General features: G+C 40.6%; 5 non-coding genes across 5 annotated transcripts; all 5 read right to left on the bottom strand.

The window, feature by feature from the left end:
* Positions 1 to 9,157: 9,157 nt before the first annotated feature.
* Positions 9,158 to 9,230, bottom strand: TRNAK-UUU (transfer RNA lysine (anticodon UUU)). The gene has a single exon. It is a non-coding gene; the product is annotated as a tRNA-Lys (tRNA).
* A 579-nt stretch (positions 9,231 to 9,809) lies between these two features.
* Positions 9,810 to 9,882, bottom strand: TRNAK-UUU (transfer RNA lysine (anticodon UUU)). The gene has a single exon. It is a non-coding gene; the product is annotated as a tRNA-Lys (tRNA).
* Positions 9,883 to 11,113: 1,231 nt separating this feature from the next.
* Positions 11,114 to 11,186, bottom strand: TRNAK-UUU (transfer RNA lysine (anticodon UUU)). Its single transcript has one exon. It is a non-coding gene; the product is annotated as a tRNA-Lys (tRNA).
* Positions 11,187 to 13,066: 1,880 nt separating this feature from the next.
* TRNAK-UUU (transfer RNA lysine (anticodon UUU)) lies at positions 13,067 to 13,141 on the bottom strand. The gene has a single exon. It is a non-coding gene; the product is annotated as a tRNA-Lys (tRNA).
* A 1,883-nt stretch (positions 13,142 to 15,024) lies between these two features.
* Positions 15,025 to 15,097, bottom strand: TRNAK-UUU (transfer RNA lysine (anticodon UUU)). Its single transcript has one exon. It is a non-coding gene; the product is annotated as a tRNA-Lys (tRNA).
* Between the last annotated feature and the right edge of the window lie 769 nt (positions 15,098 to 15,866).

Genomic DNA, 15,866 nt, shown 5'->3' with positions numbered 1-15,866 from the left:
GACAGTGTGCGTGTGTGTGTGTGTGTGGGACAGTGTCAGTGTGTGTTAATTGTGTGTGTGGGACAGTGTGAGTGTGTGTAAATTTTTGCAGTCCAGTGTGTGTGGGGGAGGGAAAAGTATGAGAATGTGTGTGTAGTCTAAGTGGGTGTGTGTGGGGTTTGGGGGTGGCCAGTCTGTGTGTGTGTGTAGTCTACAGCGTGTGTGTGTGTAAGTAAGTGGGTCGGCAGTCTGTGTGTGTGGGCGGGATGTACTAATGGCCATTTACCGAAGAGGGATATGTATTAAACCATGGGCACTGAGAAGCCCTTCTCACTCACCATCCAGCTGGGTGGGCGAGCCGGGCAGGTGGAAAGTCAGCAGCAGGGGCAGCATTCCGGATATCAGCAGCCGAGGGTGCGGACTGTAAGGTACGTGCGGAGCCCAAAGCCGGAGATCAGCAGCATGTTGACTGGCAATAAGCGGCTTCTACTTCTGCGTTTAACATGCTGTCAAAATCCGGCTTTGGGCTACGCAGGGTTCGGGGGATGGGTGTCCTCTGCCGGTGTACTGCAGCACCAGGGGTGCGGGCTCCGGAGGCTTTCAGCACTGTTGAATATCCAGCTGCCTCAAGTATGTACAGCCCGCACCCTCGGCTGCTGATATCCGGCATGCTGCAGGCTGTCCCCCCACCCGGCTCGGCCACACAGCTGTATGGTGAGAAGGGCATCTCCGTTCCCGAGGTTTAACACATATGCCTCAGTAAATGGCCTCTGCGGTAAACGATACTAATGCTTACCGTGGCAGTAACAGCGGGGAGGACGGCGCACATCGGGATCCTGCAGCAGGAGAGAAGAACCCCTTCGGAGCGCAGCAGACCACACTGAAAAGGGTGCATCCGCGGTGCGGTGCTCTGCATCCCGGGTGGCGCCGAAGATGTGGAGTGTCAGAGGTGGCAGAAGCGCCGCAGCTTGGGGTGAGAAACCGCTGCAGCCCTTCTGCTGCTAAACTCTGCAATTAGTCTATTAAGGGGGTAGGCTCCCCTCACCACAGTGCCCCGCAGGATTAGTTAATTAAGGTGGTAGGATCCCCTCACTCTATAATGGGAATTTTGGCTCATACCATGTGCTGTAACGTGAATTTTGGCCCATACCATGTGCTATAATGTGAATTACGGCTCATACCGTGTGCTGTAATGTGAATTTCGGCTCATACCGTGTGCTATAATGTAAATTTCTCTGGCTGGGTCCACAGGATTATCCACAGGATAACATTGGGATATTGTCGAGCGACAGCGAAAATGGCACCAACACGGTCACAAGCTTTCTGGCCTCCCAGGATGCATTGGGGCCTCCACTATATAGTCCCGCCCACTGACTCAGTCAGATCAGTTTTTTGCTTGGTGCGGCAGGAAGCCGCATGGTCACAGGGCTGCTGTGAAAGCAGCCTCAAGTTTTCATTACTTTATTTTTATAGACTTACTGTTTTGGTTTGAGCGACTACTCTTAACAGCGTCTTAAACGTGTATTAGAAAGAGTCGCTCCAACAACTCCCCACCGGGTCGCAACAACGCTTACCTTCGCGGTACAGTGCTGTCTCGACGGGCGTCTGTGTCGGATGTTCTAGCAGGTCCAGCAGACGTTACCAGGCTGTGGCCGGAGCATGGGGAGACAGTGAGTATATGGACTTCCTCTTACTAGAGGGGTCAGGACACAGCTACGCTGATTTGGTGGAGACTACAAACAGCGTGTTGATGCGCCGAACATCTCGAGTGTGACAGCGCTACGCTCCGGGGATCATAGGCGCCAGGACTAGGTGAGGCCGCGATCCTGGGAGTTTAAGTCAACAGGGGGTTTCAGACGCTCTCCTGGCCGTCCCTCCTCCGAGTTCATGGCCAGTTCCCGCGGGTCTCTCGTTTCATGAACTGAATGACCTCACTTCCGGCTCAGACGCAACCACGAGAGTACTCGGTCGCAGCTTAGACGCTGCGGTTGTGTACACTGGATATAAACCCGCCCAGACCGAGTCGCAGGCCTTTAGTGTCTGCATGCACGTGGAGTCGCTCAGCGTCCGTGTCCGTTGGTGAGCGTCCGTGTCCGTTATCAGTTACCAAGAGCGGCAGTGTACACCAGTAGCGTCTGAATCCACTCAGCGTCTTTCGAGCGTCTTTGCTTGGATATGGAAGTGTGGTGAGTCTCCCTGTATCCTGCTCCCTGGAGGCAGGGTATACAGTACTAAAAATTCCTTCTACTTCTTAGTGTGCATTTTAGTACCTATTGCATATGAGACCTGTATATTACTGTGTTTTCTGCATGTTATGTTGAAAAAGAACCAGTTAAACAGAAGTACAATTTTCCTACTTATGTATAAGTTATTATGGAGGTTGTATTCTCATATGACAATGTCTAATGCTTTAACATGTGACTGACTGCTAGTATGTGTGCTGACTTTTCTGTGTAATGTCAGTCCTGTTCTGACCCTCAAATCAGGTGCACTGTGGTCAGATTGATTTCACCTCTATATACTGATTATAGGGTGTGGTTCAGTCACAAAATTGTGTAGTCAATATCAGAAAAAATGTCTGTGAGCGGCAAAAGTGATGAGGAGAATTTGTCAAGCACTCCTACAGCCCTAACATGCTTATCTTGTAAGTCAGGGGTAATTGATATGATTCAATTGGTCACTTATGAGGGTTTGTGTGCAAACTGTTTCGCTTTTCAGCGAAGTAAAAAACAGGAGTTAGTAATCAACCTCCAGTAGAGCCACCATGGAATATGTTCGCAAAGACTCTGTCTTCAATAGCGGACAGGTTAGCTCCAGTAGCACCACCTCAAGGGTTAGGTTACACTATGAACCCATACATGCAGCTCCCTTCCTATGGTTTGGTTCCAGTAGCCTCTACAAGCAACCAAGGGGTAGGTAAGACTAAGACAGATACGTCTGTATGGCAGACTACACAAGAGGATACATCGGATGATGATGCGGAAACAATAGATTCAACTCTGTATGATGATCAGTCGCAGAGCTTTAGTTCAGATGATGTAGCTGAACTCATTAATGCAGTAAAGGCTGTGCTTTCTCTGGAAGAACCAGCCAAGACAGCGTTAAAAGCAAAAGCACCTGTATTCAAACGAACAAAGTCAGTGAAAGCTGAATTTCCAGCGTCAGAGGAGTTGACGGAAATGATGGATGAGTCTTGGGCAGCGCCTGGTAAAAAGTATAAGATTCCTAGGAGATGGGATTCTTATTATCCATTTCCTGCTGGAGATTGTTCGAAGAGAGAAGTTCCTCCAAAAGTAGATGCACATGTTCTGCGACTAGTGCACAAATCTGCTTTGCCACTGTCATCTACCTCTTTGAATGATGTCACAGACAGGAGGGTAGAGAGCCTATTGAAAAATATTTTTTCTCTTGTGGGTGCAGTGGTAAGACCTGCTATGGCTTCGGCCTGGGTAGCAAAGGCAATGGGCGAATGGATAGAGGAACTAGAGAATGACATCCCCTCTCCTACTAGGGAGCAAGAGGATCGTCTTTGCCGTTTAAGACAATCTGCCCAGTATTTAGAAGAAGCAGCCATTGATTTAGGCACTGTTGCTTCTAAAGCTTCAGCCCTGGCAGTAGTCGCTCGCAGAGCAGTCTGGCTACGGACCTGGAAGGTAGATGCGGAGTCCAAGAAGGAATTGGAAGCATTGCCTTTCGTGGGTTATATATTATTTGGAAAACCTTTATCGGATATCCTAGAGTCAGAGGCTGAATCGAAGAAGGTCAGATTTCCGGCTACCTACAACCCTAAGTCCAAGGGTTTAAAATTTCGCTCATTTCGCTGGCAAAGCAAAGCGAAAGGTAAAGAGGAGCCTAAACAACCCCAGTTTAAATCCAGGGGTAGGAAGCAGTGGGCTAGCAAAAAGCTAGCTTCCAAACCTGAACAAAAGCCCTCAGCCTGAAGAGACGGGCCTCCGCCTGGAGGATTCCAGGGTTGGGGGCCGACTCCTGCAATTTGCACACACATGGCAACAGTCAACAACAGATGCCTGGGTGCAGAAGGTAGTATCTCAGGGGTATGGGTTCCCATTCAGGAGGCAGCCTCCTCAAAGATTTTTTTGCACCAGCCCGTCTCGTATAGAGTCGAAGGCCAATGCCCTGCAAGAAGCAGTCCAAAAATTACTGCAGTCAGGTGTGATTGTCCCAGTACCTCCATCACAAAAGGGACAGGGGTATTACTCCAATCTGTTTCTAATCCAGAAACCAAATGGGTCATATCGACCAATTCTAAATCTGAAGATGTTGAACAATTACATATGGATCCCGAAGTTCCACATGGAGACGTTACGCTCCATAATGTTGGCTATGGAACCGGGAGACTATATGGTATCTCTGGATGTGCGGGATGCTTACCTACATGTGCCTATAGCACTATCACATCATTGTTACCTCAGGTTTGCCATCCTCAAGGAACACTTCCAGTTCCAAGCTCTGCCCTTCGGGCTAGCTACAGCACCCAGGGTGTTTACCAAGATCATGGTGGTTATGGCAGCTTGTCTGCGCAAACAAGGGATAAGGATATTCCCATACCTAGACGACCTATTAATCTTAGCACAGTCGCAAGATTTACTGTTGAGCCATCTCCAACAGACGATAGTTTGTTTACAGAGACACGGGTGGCTCATAAATTGGGAGAAGTCGTCCCTGAATCCATCACAGCAGATGGTTCATTTGGGAGCCATATTGGATTCAGACCTACAGAGAGTTCTTTTACCAGAGAAGAAAATAGTCAAGGTGCAGGTCATGGCTCAGGAAGCGTTGAAAGCCCAGACAATGTCAGTCCATGCAGCAATGCGACTGTTGGGTCTGATGGTATCAACGTTCGACATGGTGGAATATGCGCAATTCCACTCCAGACCATTGCAGCATCTCATTTTGACAAAATGGAACGGAAATCATCAAACAATAAAGAAGCAGATGATAAAGATTCCAGTAAATGTAAAAAGGTCTCTAGCATGGTGGCTACAGACAGACCATTTAAACAAGGGGAGACCCTTTTGGATAAAAGAGTGGCAAGTCCTGACGACAGATGCCAGCCTGCAAGGTTGGGGGGCGGTACTCGGAAGCCTATGGTTCCAGGGAAAATGGACCGCAAGGGAAAGTCGCCTGCCGATAAATCTGTTAGAAATAAGAGCCATTTACTTGGCCCTAGTTCAGGCAAAGGACAATCTACAAGGAAGACCAGTCCAGATCCGCTCAGACAATGCGACGGCAGTAGCATACCTAAATCATCAAGGAGGGACTCACAGCAAGAGTCTGATGGAGGAAGTAACTCCCATTCTAAAGTAGGCAGAACTCCATCTCCCAGCATTGTCAGCAGTATTTGTCCCGGGTGTACTAAATTGGGAAGCGGATTTTCTCAGTCGGCACACCATTCAGGAAACCGAATGGGCACTACACCCAGAAGTGTTTCAGACACTGGTGAACAGATGGGGTCTACCGGAGATAGACCTTATGGCGTCTCGTCTAAACAACTAAGTTCCGAGGTACGGATCAAGAACATGGGACCCAGGAGCAGTCCTGGTAGACGCACTGTCAGTAGAATGGAGGTTTCAGCTGGCATATCTGTTCCCTCCAATATCTCTGTTACCCAGAGTAGTGAGAAAGATAAAACAGGCAAAAGGAGCAATCATTCTAATAGCTCCAGCTTGGCCAAGAAGGCATTGGTACACAAATCTGTGGAGAATGTCCGTGGAAGCACCGATACTGCTTTCTCAACATCCAGATCTGTTAATGCAGGGTCCTTGTTGTCACAGTCATCTGGATCGCCTGTCTTTGACGGCGTGGCTGTTGAAACCTCTATCTTAGAGGCTAAAGGATTTTCAAAGCAAGTAATCCAAACCATGCTTAGAGCAAGAAAGCCTCCTTCGGCCCGTGTATATCATAGAATATGGCAAGCCTATATTCATTGGTGTTCTGGAAAAAATTACAATCCAAGAGCCTTTAAAGTAGCTAGGATTTTGGATTTTCTGCAGGCAGGATTGGATAAGGGGTTGAAGGTTGCTTCCTTGAGGGTGCAAGTCTCAGCGTTGACTGTATGGTTTCAGCAGAAGATTGCTGACCTACAGGATGTACGTACGTTTTTCCAAGGAGTAGTACATATTCAACCTCCATTTGTTCCTCCTGCAGCTCCCTGGGATTTGAATTTAGTTCTTAAATTTCTCAGGGTCCTTTGTTTGAACCACTTGAGAGAGCGGATCTTAAGTGGTTAACGATTAAAGTTCTTTTTTTACTGGCAATGGCGTCAGCCAGAAGAGTGTCAGATTTAGGAGCATTATCATGTAAGTCTCCTTTCCTAAGTTTGTTTCCAGACAGAGCAGTTCTCAGAACGAGATCTAGTTATCTTCCAAAGGTGGTGTCAAAGTTTCACCTGAATGAAGAGATTGTAGTCCCAGCTTTTCAGGTATCGGGACTATCTGCGGGAGAAGCGTCACTGGACGTGGTCCGGTCTTTAAAAATCTATATAGATCGTACTAGTGCCATCAGGAAAACAGATTCCCTCTTCATCCTCTACGGATTCCATAGGAGAGGTTGGCCTGCTAGTAAACAGACGCTGGCGAGATGGCTCTGAATGGTAATATCAGAAGCTTATTCTCATGCAGATCTCCCTATTCCGGCTAATGTCTCTGCTCACTCTACACGTAAGGTAGGTCCTTCTTGGGCAGCACAACAGGGTGCATCAGCAGAACAGATATGTAAGGCAGCCACATGGTCTTCCATAAACACATTCATCAGACATTATGCCTTGGATACTTTTGCCTCTCATGACGCAGACTTCGGGCGAAAGGTCCTCCTGTGCAATCAGGAGCGTCCCCACCACTAAAATGGCTTTGGGAATCCCAATGTTATCCTCTGGATAATCCTGTGGACCCAGCCATAGAAATAAACTTTATGGTAAGAACTTACCGTTGATAACGTGATTTCTCTTATGTCCACAGGTATCCACAGGGATCCCACCCGGACGCATCTGATTTGAGGATCTAGACAAACACTAAAAACCTCTTCCTTCTTGTATGGAAGTGTGTGCATGTGTGTTCTTATCGCCTGTACAGGTCTCTACCTAATGTTCCTGCCTATAATCGCTGTGGAAAGAACTGATCTGACTGAGTCAGTGGGCGGGACTATATAGTGGAGGCCCCAATGCATCCTGGGAGGCCAGAAAGCTCGTGACCGTGTTGGTGCCATTTTCGCTGTCGCTCGACAATATCCCAATGTTATCCTGTGGATACCTGTGGACATAAGAGAAATCACGTTATCAACGGTAAGTTCTTACCATAACGTTTATTTCGTCTCATACCGTGTGGGGTAATGTGAATTTCGGCTCATACCGTGTGCTGTAATGTGAATTTCGTCTCATACCGTGTGCTGTAATGTGAATTTTGGCTCATACCGTGTGCTGTAATGTGAATTTCGGCTCATACCGTGTGCTATAATGTGAATTTCGGCTCATACCATGTGGGGTAATGTGAATTTCGGCTCATACTGTGTGCTATAATGGGAATTTCGGCTCATACCATGTGGGGTAATGTGAATTTCGGCTCATACCGTGTGCTATAATGTGAAAGGGGCACCAGTACTAGATACTACTACACTGAAGGACACGCCCCCTTTGAGTGACCACGCCCCTTTTCTGGAGCGCGCGCGTCTTCGGCGCACGCATAATTGCTATCTACACTCTCATTCCGCCTTCAAAAATTCAACCTCAAACATTGCACCTACATCTATACATACACACCCTGACATCTTTATATACAGTGACACCGGTGGCGTCTGCACATACTTTCCTTTTGTATTTTTTTTTTTTGTGGGGGGGCGCCATTATTGATCTTGCCCTGGGCTCCAAAAACCCTAGTTACGCCTCTGCCTCAGATTAAAAGTCTGATGCTCTACCGACTGAGCTATCCAGGCTCTGAGTACTAAAGTTGCCATATTGGAAACTGCTTGAAATATATAAAACATGACAATTTGCTGTGCAATTACAAAAAATGTGGAAAAATATATGTGTTACTGCAATCATGAACTGAAAGACTTGGCTTGTAGGGTCTCTTGATGAAATATATTTTAGTTTCCTCTGTGTTTAAGATGTAAATCCTTAGATTCGTTAAGTATCACCTTACTTCAATAATCATATTCAATTATTTTTGTCAAAGAAGTTTGATTTATTACTTGTCTAATTTAATCACTGTGTGCCTATCAAAGAAGGATGGATTTGAGTTCCTGATTAAATAAAGTCTTTAGAACTGACATGTAGCGATACTACTTTGTGATGATTATATTACTAGATGCCAATAATGTGTGCCTATTGAAGAGTGATAAAGTCCATTCTTAATATTCTACAGAATCTTTCCAATCTATTCACCTTCCCATTGAATAATGAACATAATCAGCATCAAAAATTAAAAGATGGCTGCCTGCAGGAATGGATAATTTTATACTCTGCAAAATTGTCCATTTCACAAACAAAAACACCATTGTTTAAAAGACACTCGCCTGACCAGGGTCTTGAACCCTGGACCCTCAGATTAAAAGTCTGAAGGTCTACCGAATTAGCTATCCAGGCTCTGAGCACTGAAGTTGTCATATTAGAAACTGCTTGAAATATATAAAACATGAGAATTTGCTGTGCAATTACAAAAAATGTGGAAAAATATATGTTTTACTGCAATCATGAACTGAAAGACTTGGCTTGTAGGGTCTCTTGATGAAATATATTTTAGTTTCCTCTGTGTTTAAGTTGTAACTCCTTAGATGCTTTAAGTATCACCTCACTTCAATAATCACATTCAATTATTTTTGTCAAAGAGGTTTGATTTATTATTTGTCTAATTTAATCACTGTGTGCCTATCAAAGAAGGATGGATTTGAGTTCCTGATGAAACAAAGTCTTTAGAACTGACATGTAGTGATACTACTTTGTGATGATTATATTACTAGATGCCAATAATGTGTGCCTATTGAAGAGTGATAAAGTCCATTCTTAATATTCTACAAAATCTTTCCAATCTATTCACCTTCCCATTGAATAATGAACATAATCAGCATCAACAATTAATAGATGGCTGCCTGCAGGAATGGATAATTTTAAACTCTGCAAAATTGTCCATTTCACAAACAAAAACACCATTGTTTAAAAAACACTCGCCTGAACAGGGACTTGAGCCCTGGACCCTCAGATTAAAAGTCTGATGCTCTACCGACTGAGCTATCCAGGCTCTGAGTGCTGAAGTTGCCATATTGGAAACTGCTTGAAATATATAAAACATGACAATTTGCTGTGCAAATACAAAAAATGTGGATAAATATATGTGTTACTGCAATCATGAACTGAAAGACTTGGCTTGTAGGGTCTCTTGATGAAATATATTTTAGTTTCCTCTGTGTTTAAGTTGTAAATCCTTAGATGCTTTAAGTATCACCTCACTTCAATAATCACATTCAATTATTTCTGTCAAAGAGGATTGATTTATTACTAGTCTAATTTAATCACTGTGTGCCTATCAAAGAAGGATGGATTTGAGTTCCTGATGAAACAAAGTCTTTAGAACTGACATGTAGTGATACTACTTTGTGATGACTATATTACTAGATGCCAATAATGTGTGCCTATTGAAGAGTGATAAAGTCCATTCTTAATATTCTAAAGAATCTCTCCAATCTATACACCTTCCCATTGAATAATGAACATAATCAGCATCAACAATTAAAAGATGGCTGCCTGCAGGAATGGATGATTTTAAACTCTGCAAAATTGTCCATTTCACAAACAAAAACACCATTGTTTAAAAGACACTCGCCTGAACAGGGACTTGAACCCTGGACCCTCAGATTAAAAGTCTGATGCTCTACCGACTGAGCTATCCAGGCTCTAAGCACTGAAATTGCCATATTGGAAACTGCTCGAAATATATAAAACATGACAATTTGCTGTGCAATTACAAAAAATGTGGAAAAATATATGTGTTACTGCTATCATGAACTAAAAGACTTGGCTTGTAGGGTCTCTTGATGAAATACATTTTAGTTTCCTCTGTGTTTAAGATGTAAATCCTTAGATTCGTTAAGTATCACCTTACTTCAATAATCACATTCAATTATTTTTGTCAAAGAGGTTTGATTTATTACTTGTCTAATTTAATCACTGTGTGCCTATCAAAGAAGGATGGATTTGAGTTCCTGATGAAATAAAGTCTTTAGAACTAACATGTAGCGATACTACTTTGTGATGATTATATTACTAGATGCCAATAATGTGTGCCTATTGAAGAGTGATAAAGTCCATTCTTAATATTCTACAGAATCTTTCCAATCTATTAACCTTCCCATTGAATAATGAACATAATCAGCATCAACAATTAAAAGATGGCTGCCTGCAGGAATGGATAATTTTAAACTCTGCAAAATTGTCCATTTCACAAACAAAAACACCATTGTTTAAAAGACACTCGCCTGAATAGGGACTTGAACCCTGGACCCTCAGATTAAAAGTCTGATACTCTACCGACTGAGCTATCCATTCTCTGAACACTGAAGTTGCCATATTGGAAACTGCTCGAAATATATAAAACATGACAATTTGATGTGCAATTACAAAAAATGTGGAAAAATATATGTGTTACTGCAATCATGAACTGAAAGACTTGGCTTGTAGAGTATCTTGATGAAATATATTTTAGTTTCCTCTGTGTTTAAGATGTAAATTCTTAGATTCTTTAAGTATCACCTTACTTCAATAATCACATTCAATTATTTTTGTCAAAGAGGTTTGATTTATTATTTGTCTAATTTAATCACTGTGTGCCTATCAAAGAAGGATGGATTTGAGTTCCTGATGAAATAAAGTCTTTAGAACTGACATGTAGCGATACTACTTTGTGATGATTATATTACTAGATGCCAATAATGAGTGCCTATTGAAGAGTGATAAAGTCCATTCTTAATATTCTACAGAATCTTTCCAATCTATTCACCTTCCCATTGAATAATGAACATAATCAGCATCAACAATTAAAAGATGGCTACCTGTAGGAATGGATAATTTTATACTCTGCAAAATTGTCCATTTCACAAACAAAAACACCATTGTTTAAAAGACACTCGCCTGAACAGGAACTTGAACCCTGGACCCTCAGATTAAAAGTCTGAAGCTCTACCGACTGAGCTATCCAGGCTCTGAGCACTGAAGTTGCCATATTAGAAACTGCTCGAAATATATAAAACATGACAATTTGCTGTGCAATTACAAAAAATGTGGAAAAATATATGTGTTACTGCAATCATGAACTGAAAGACTTGGCTTGTAGGGTATCTTGATGAAATATATTTTAGTTTCCTCTGTGTTTAAGATGTAAATCCTTAGATTCGTTAAGTATCACCTTACTTCAATAATCACATTCAATTATTTTTGTCAAAGAAGTTTGATTTATTACTTGTCTAATTTAATCACTGTGTGCCTATCAAAGAAGGATGGATTTGAGTTCCTGATTAAATAAAGTCTTTAGAACTGACATGTAGCGATACTACTTTGTGATGATTATATTACTAGATGCCAATAATGTGTGCCTATTGAAGAGTGATAAAGTCCATTCTTAATATTCTAATAAATCTTTCCAATCTATTAACCTTCCCATTGAATAATGAACATAATCAGCATCAACAATTAAAAGATGGCTGCCTGCAGGAATGGATAATTTTAAACTCTGCAAAATTGTCCATTTCACAAACAAAAACACCATTGTTTAAAAGACACTCATCTGAATAGGGACTTGAATCCTGGACCCTCAGATTAAAAGTCTGAAGCTCTACCGACTGAGCTATCCAGGCTCTGGGCACTGAAGTTGCCATATTAGAAACTGCTCGAAATATATAAAACATGACAATTTGCTGTGCAATTACAAAAAATGTGGAAAAATATATGCGTTACTGCAATCATGAACTGAAAGACTTGGCTTGTAGGGTCTCTTGATGAAATATATTTTAGTTTCCTCTGTGTTTAAGATGTAAATCCTTAGATTCGTTAAGTATCACCTTACTTCAATAATCACATTCAATTATTTTGTCAAAGAGGTTTGATTTATTACTTGTCTAATTTAATCACTGTGTGCCTATCAAAGAAGGATGGATTTGAGTTCCTGATGAAATAAAGTCTTTAGAACTAACATGTAGCGATACTACTTTGTGATGATTATATTACTAGATGCCAATAATGTGTGCCTATTGAAGAGTGATAAAGTCCATTCTTAATATTCTACAGAATCTTTCCAATCTATTAACCTTCCCATTGAATAATGAACATAATCAGCATCAACAATTAAATGATGGCTGCCTGCAGGAATGGATAATTTTAAACTCTGCAAAATTGTCCATTTCACAAACAAAAACACCATTGTTTAAAAGACACTCGCCTGAACAGGGACTTGAACCCTGGACCCTCAGAGTAAAAGTCTGATGCTCTACCGACTGAGCTATCCATTCTCTGAACACTGAAGTTGCCATATTGGAAACTGCTCGAAATATATAAAACATGACAATTTGATGTGCAATTACCAAAAATGTGGAAAAATATATGTGTTACTGCAATCATGAACTGAAAGACTTGGCTTGTAGGGTATCTTGATGAAATATATTTTAGTTTTCTCTGTGTTTAAGATGTAAATTCTTAGATTCGTTAAGTATCACCTTACTTCAATAATCACATTCAATTATTTTTGTCAAAGAGGTTTGATTTATTATTTGTCTAATTTAATCACTGTGTGCCTATCAAAGAAGGATGGATTTGAGTTCCTGATGAAATAAAGTCTTTAGAACTGACATGTAGCGATACTACTTTGTGATGATTATATTACTAGATGCCAATAATGTGTGCCTATTGAAGAGTGATAAAGTCCATTCTTAATATTCTACAGAATCTTTCCAATCTATTCACCTTCCCATTGATTAATGAACATAATCAGCATCAACAATTAAAAGATGGCTGCCTGCAGGAATGGATAATTTTATACTCTGCAAAATTGTCCATATCACAAACAAAAACACCATTGTTTAAAAGACACTCACCTGAACAGGGACTTGAACCCTGGACCCTCAGATTAAAAGTCTGAAGCTCTACCGACTGAGCTATCCAGGATCTGAGCACTGAAGTTGCCATATTAGAAACTGCTCGAAATATATAAAACATGACAATTTGCTGTGCAATTACAAAAAATGTGGAAAAATATATGTGTTACTGCAATCATGAACTTAAAGACTTGGCTTGTAGGGTATCTTGATGAAATATATTTTAGTTTCCTCTGTGTTTAAGATGTAAATCCTTAGATTCGTTAAGTATCACCTTACTTCAATAATCACATTCAATTATTTTTGTCAAAGAAGTTTTATTTATTACTTGTCTAATTTAATCACTGTGTGCCTATCAAAGAAGGATGGATTTGAGTTCCTGATTAAATAAAGTCTTTAGAACTGACATGTAGCGATACTACTTTGTGATGATTATATTACTAGATGCCAATAATGTGTGCCTATTGAAGAGTGATAAAGTCCATTCTTAATATTCTACAGAATCTTTCCAATCTATACACCTTCCCATTGAATAATGAACATAATCAGCATCAACAATTAAAAGATGGCTGCCTGCAGGAATGGATAATTTTAAACTCTGCAAAATTGTCCATTTCACAAACAAAAACACCATTGTTTAAAAGACACTTGCCTGAACAGGGACTTGAACCCTGGACCCTCAGATTAAAAGTCTGATGCTCTACCGTCTGAGTTATCCTGGCTCTGAGTGCTGAAGTTGCCATATTGGAAACTGCTCGAAATATATAAAACATGACAATTTGCTGTGCAATTACAAAAAATGTGGAAAAATATATGTGTTACTGCAATCATGAACTGAAAGACTTGGCTTGTAGGGTCTCTTGATGAAATATATTTTAGTTTCCTCTGTGTTTAAGATGTAAATCCTTAGATTCATTAAGTATCACCTTACTTCAATAATCACATTCAATTATTTTTGTCAAAGAGGTTTGATTTATTACTTGTCTAATTTAACCACTGTGTGCCTATCAAAGAAGGATGGATTTGAGTTCCTGATGAAATAAAGTCTTTAGAACTAACATGTAGCGATACTACTTTGTGATGATTATATTACTAGATGCCAACAATTTGTGCCTATTGAAGAGTGATAAAGTCCATTCTTAATATTCTACAGAATCTTTCCAATCTATTAACCTTCCCATCGAATAATGAACATAATCAGCATCAACAATTAAAAGATGGCTGCCTGCAGGAATGGATAATTTTAAACTCTGCAAAATTGTCCATTTCACAAACAAAAACACTATTGTATAAAAGACACTCGCCTGAACAGGGACTTGAACCCTGGACCCTCAGAGTAAAAGTCTGATGCTCTACCGACTGAGCTATCCATTCTCTGAACACTGAAGTTGCCATATTGGAAACTGCTCGAAATATATAAAACATGACAATTTGATGTGCAATTACAAAAAATGTGGAAAAATATATGTGTTACTGCAATCATGAACTGAAAGACTTGGCTTGTAGGGTATCTTGATGAAATATATTTTAGTTTCCTCTGTGTTTAAGATGTAAATTCTTAGATTCGTTAAGTATCACCTTACTTCAATAATCACATTCAATTATTTTTGTCAAAGATGTTTGATTTATTATTTGTCTAATTTAATCACTGTGTGCCTATCAAAGAAGGATGGATTTGAGTTCCTGATGAAATAAAGTCTTTAGAACTGACATGTAGCGATACTACTTTGTGATGATTATATTACTAGATGCCAATAATGTGTGCTTATTGAAGAGTGATAAAGTCCATTCTTAATATTCTACAGAATCTTTCCAATCTATTCACCTTCCCATTGAATAATGAACATAATCAGCATCAACAATTAAAAGATGGCTGCCTGCAGGAATGGATAATTTTATACTCTGCAAAATTGTCCATTTCACAAACAAAAACACCATTGTTTAAAAGACACTCGCCTGAACAGGGACTTGAACCCTGGACCCTCAGATTAAAAGTCTGAAGCTCTACCGACTGAGCTATCCAGGCTCTGAGCACTGAATTTGCCATATTAGAAACTGCTCAAAATATATAAAACATGACAATTTGCTGTGCAATTACAAAAAATGTGGAAAAATATATGTGTTACTGCAATCATGAACTTAAAGACTTGGCTTGTAGGGTATCTTGATGAAATATATTTTAGTTTCCTCTGTGTTTAAGATGTAAATCCTTAGATTCGTTAAGTATCACCTTACTTCAATAATCACATTCAATTATTTTTGTCAAAGAGGTTTGATTTATTACTTGTCTAATTTAATCACTGTGTGCCTATCAAAGAAGGATGGATTTGAGTTCCTGATGAAATAAAGTCTTTAGAACTGACATGTAGCGATACTACTTTGTGATGATTATATTACTAGATGCCAATAATGTGTGCCTATTGAAGAGTGATAAAGTCCATTCTTAATATTCTACAGAATCTTTCCAATCTATTCACCTTCCCATTGAATAATGAACATAATCAGCATCAACAATTAAAAGATGGCTGCCTGCAGGAATGGATAATTTTTAACTCTGCAATAATGTCCATTTCACAAACAAAAACAGCATTGTTTAAAAGACACCCACCTGAACAGGGACTTGAACCCTGGACCCTCAGATTAAAAGTCTGATGCTCTACCGACTGAGCTATCAAAGCTCTGAGTGCTGAAGTTGCCATATTGGAAACTGCTCGAAATATATAAAACATGACAATTTGCTGTGCAATTACAAAAAATGTGGAAAAATATATGTGTTACTGCAATCATGAACTGAA

Source organism: Pseudophryne corroboree, chromosome 1 (genome assembly GCF_028390025.1).
Source record: "Pseudophryne corroboree isolate aPseCor3 chromosome 1, aPseCor3.hap2, whole genome shotgun sequence".
Lineage (NCBI taxonomy): Eukaryota > Metazoa > Chordata > Amphibia > Anura > Myobatrachidae > Pseudophryne > Pseudophryne corroboree.
Note: the sequence above shows the minus strand (reverse complement) of the source record. Positions and strands in the feature narration are given on the sequence as shown.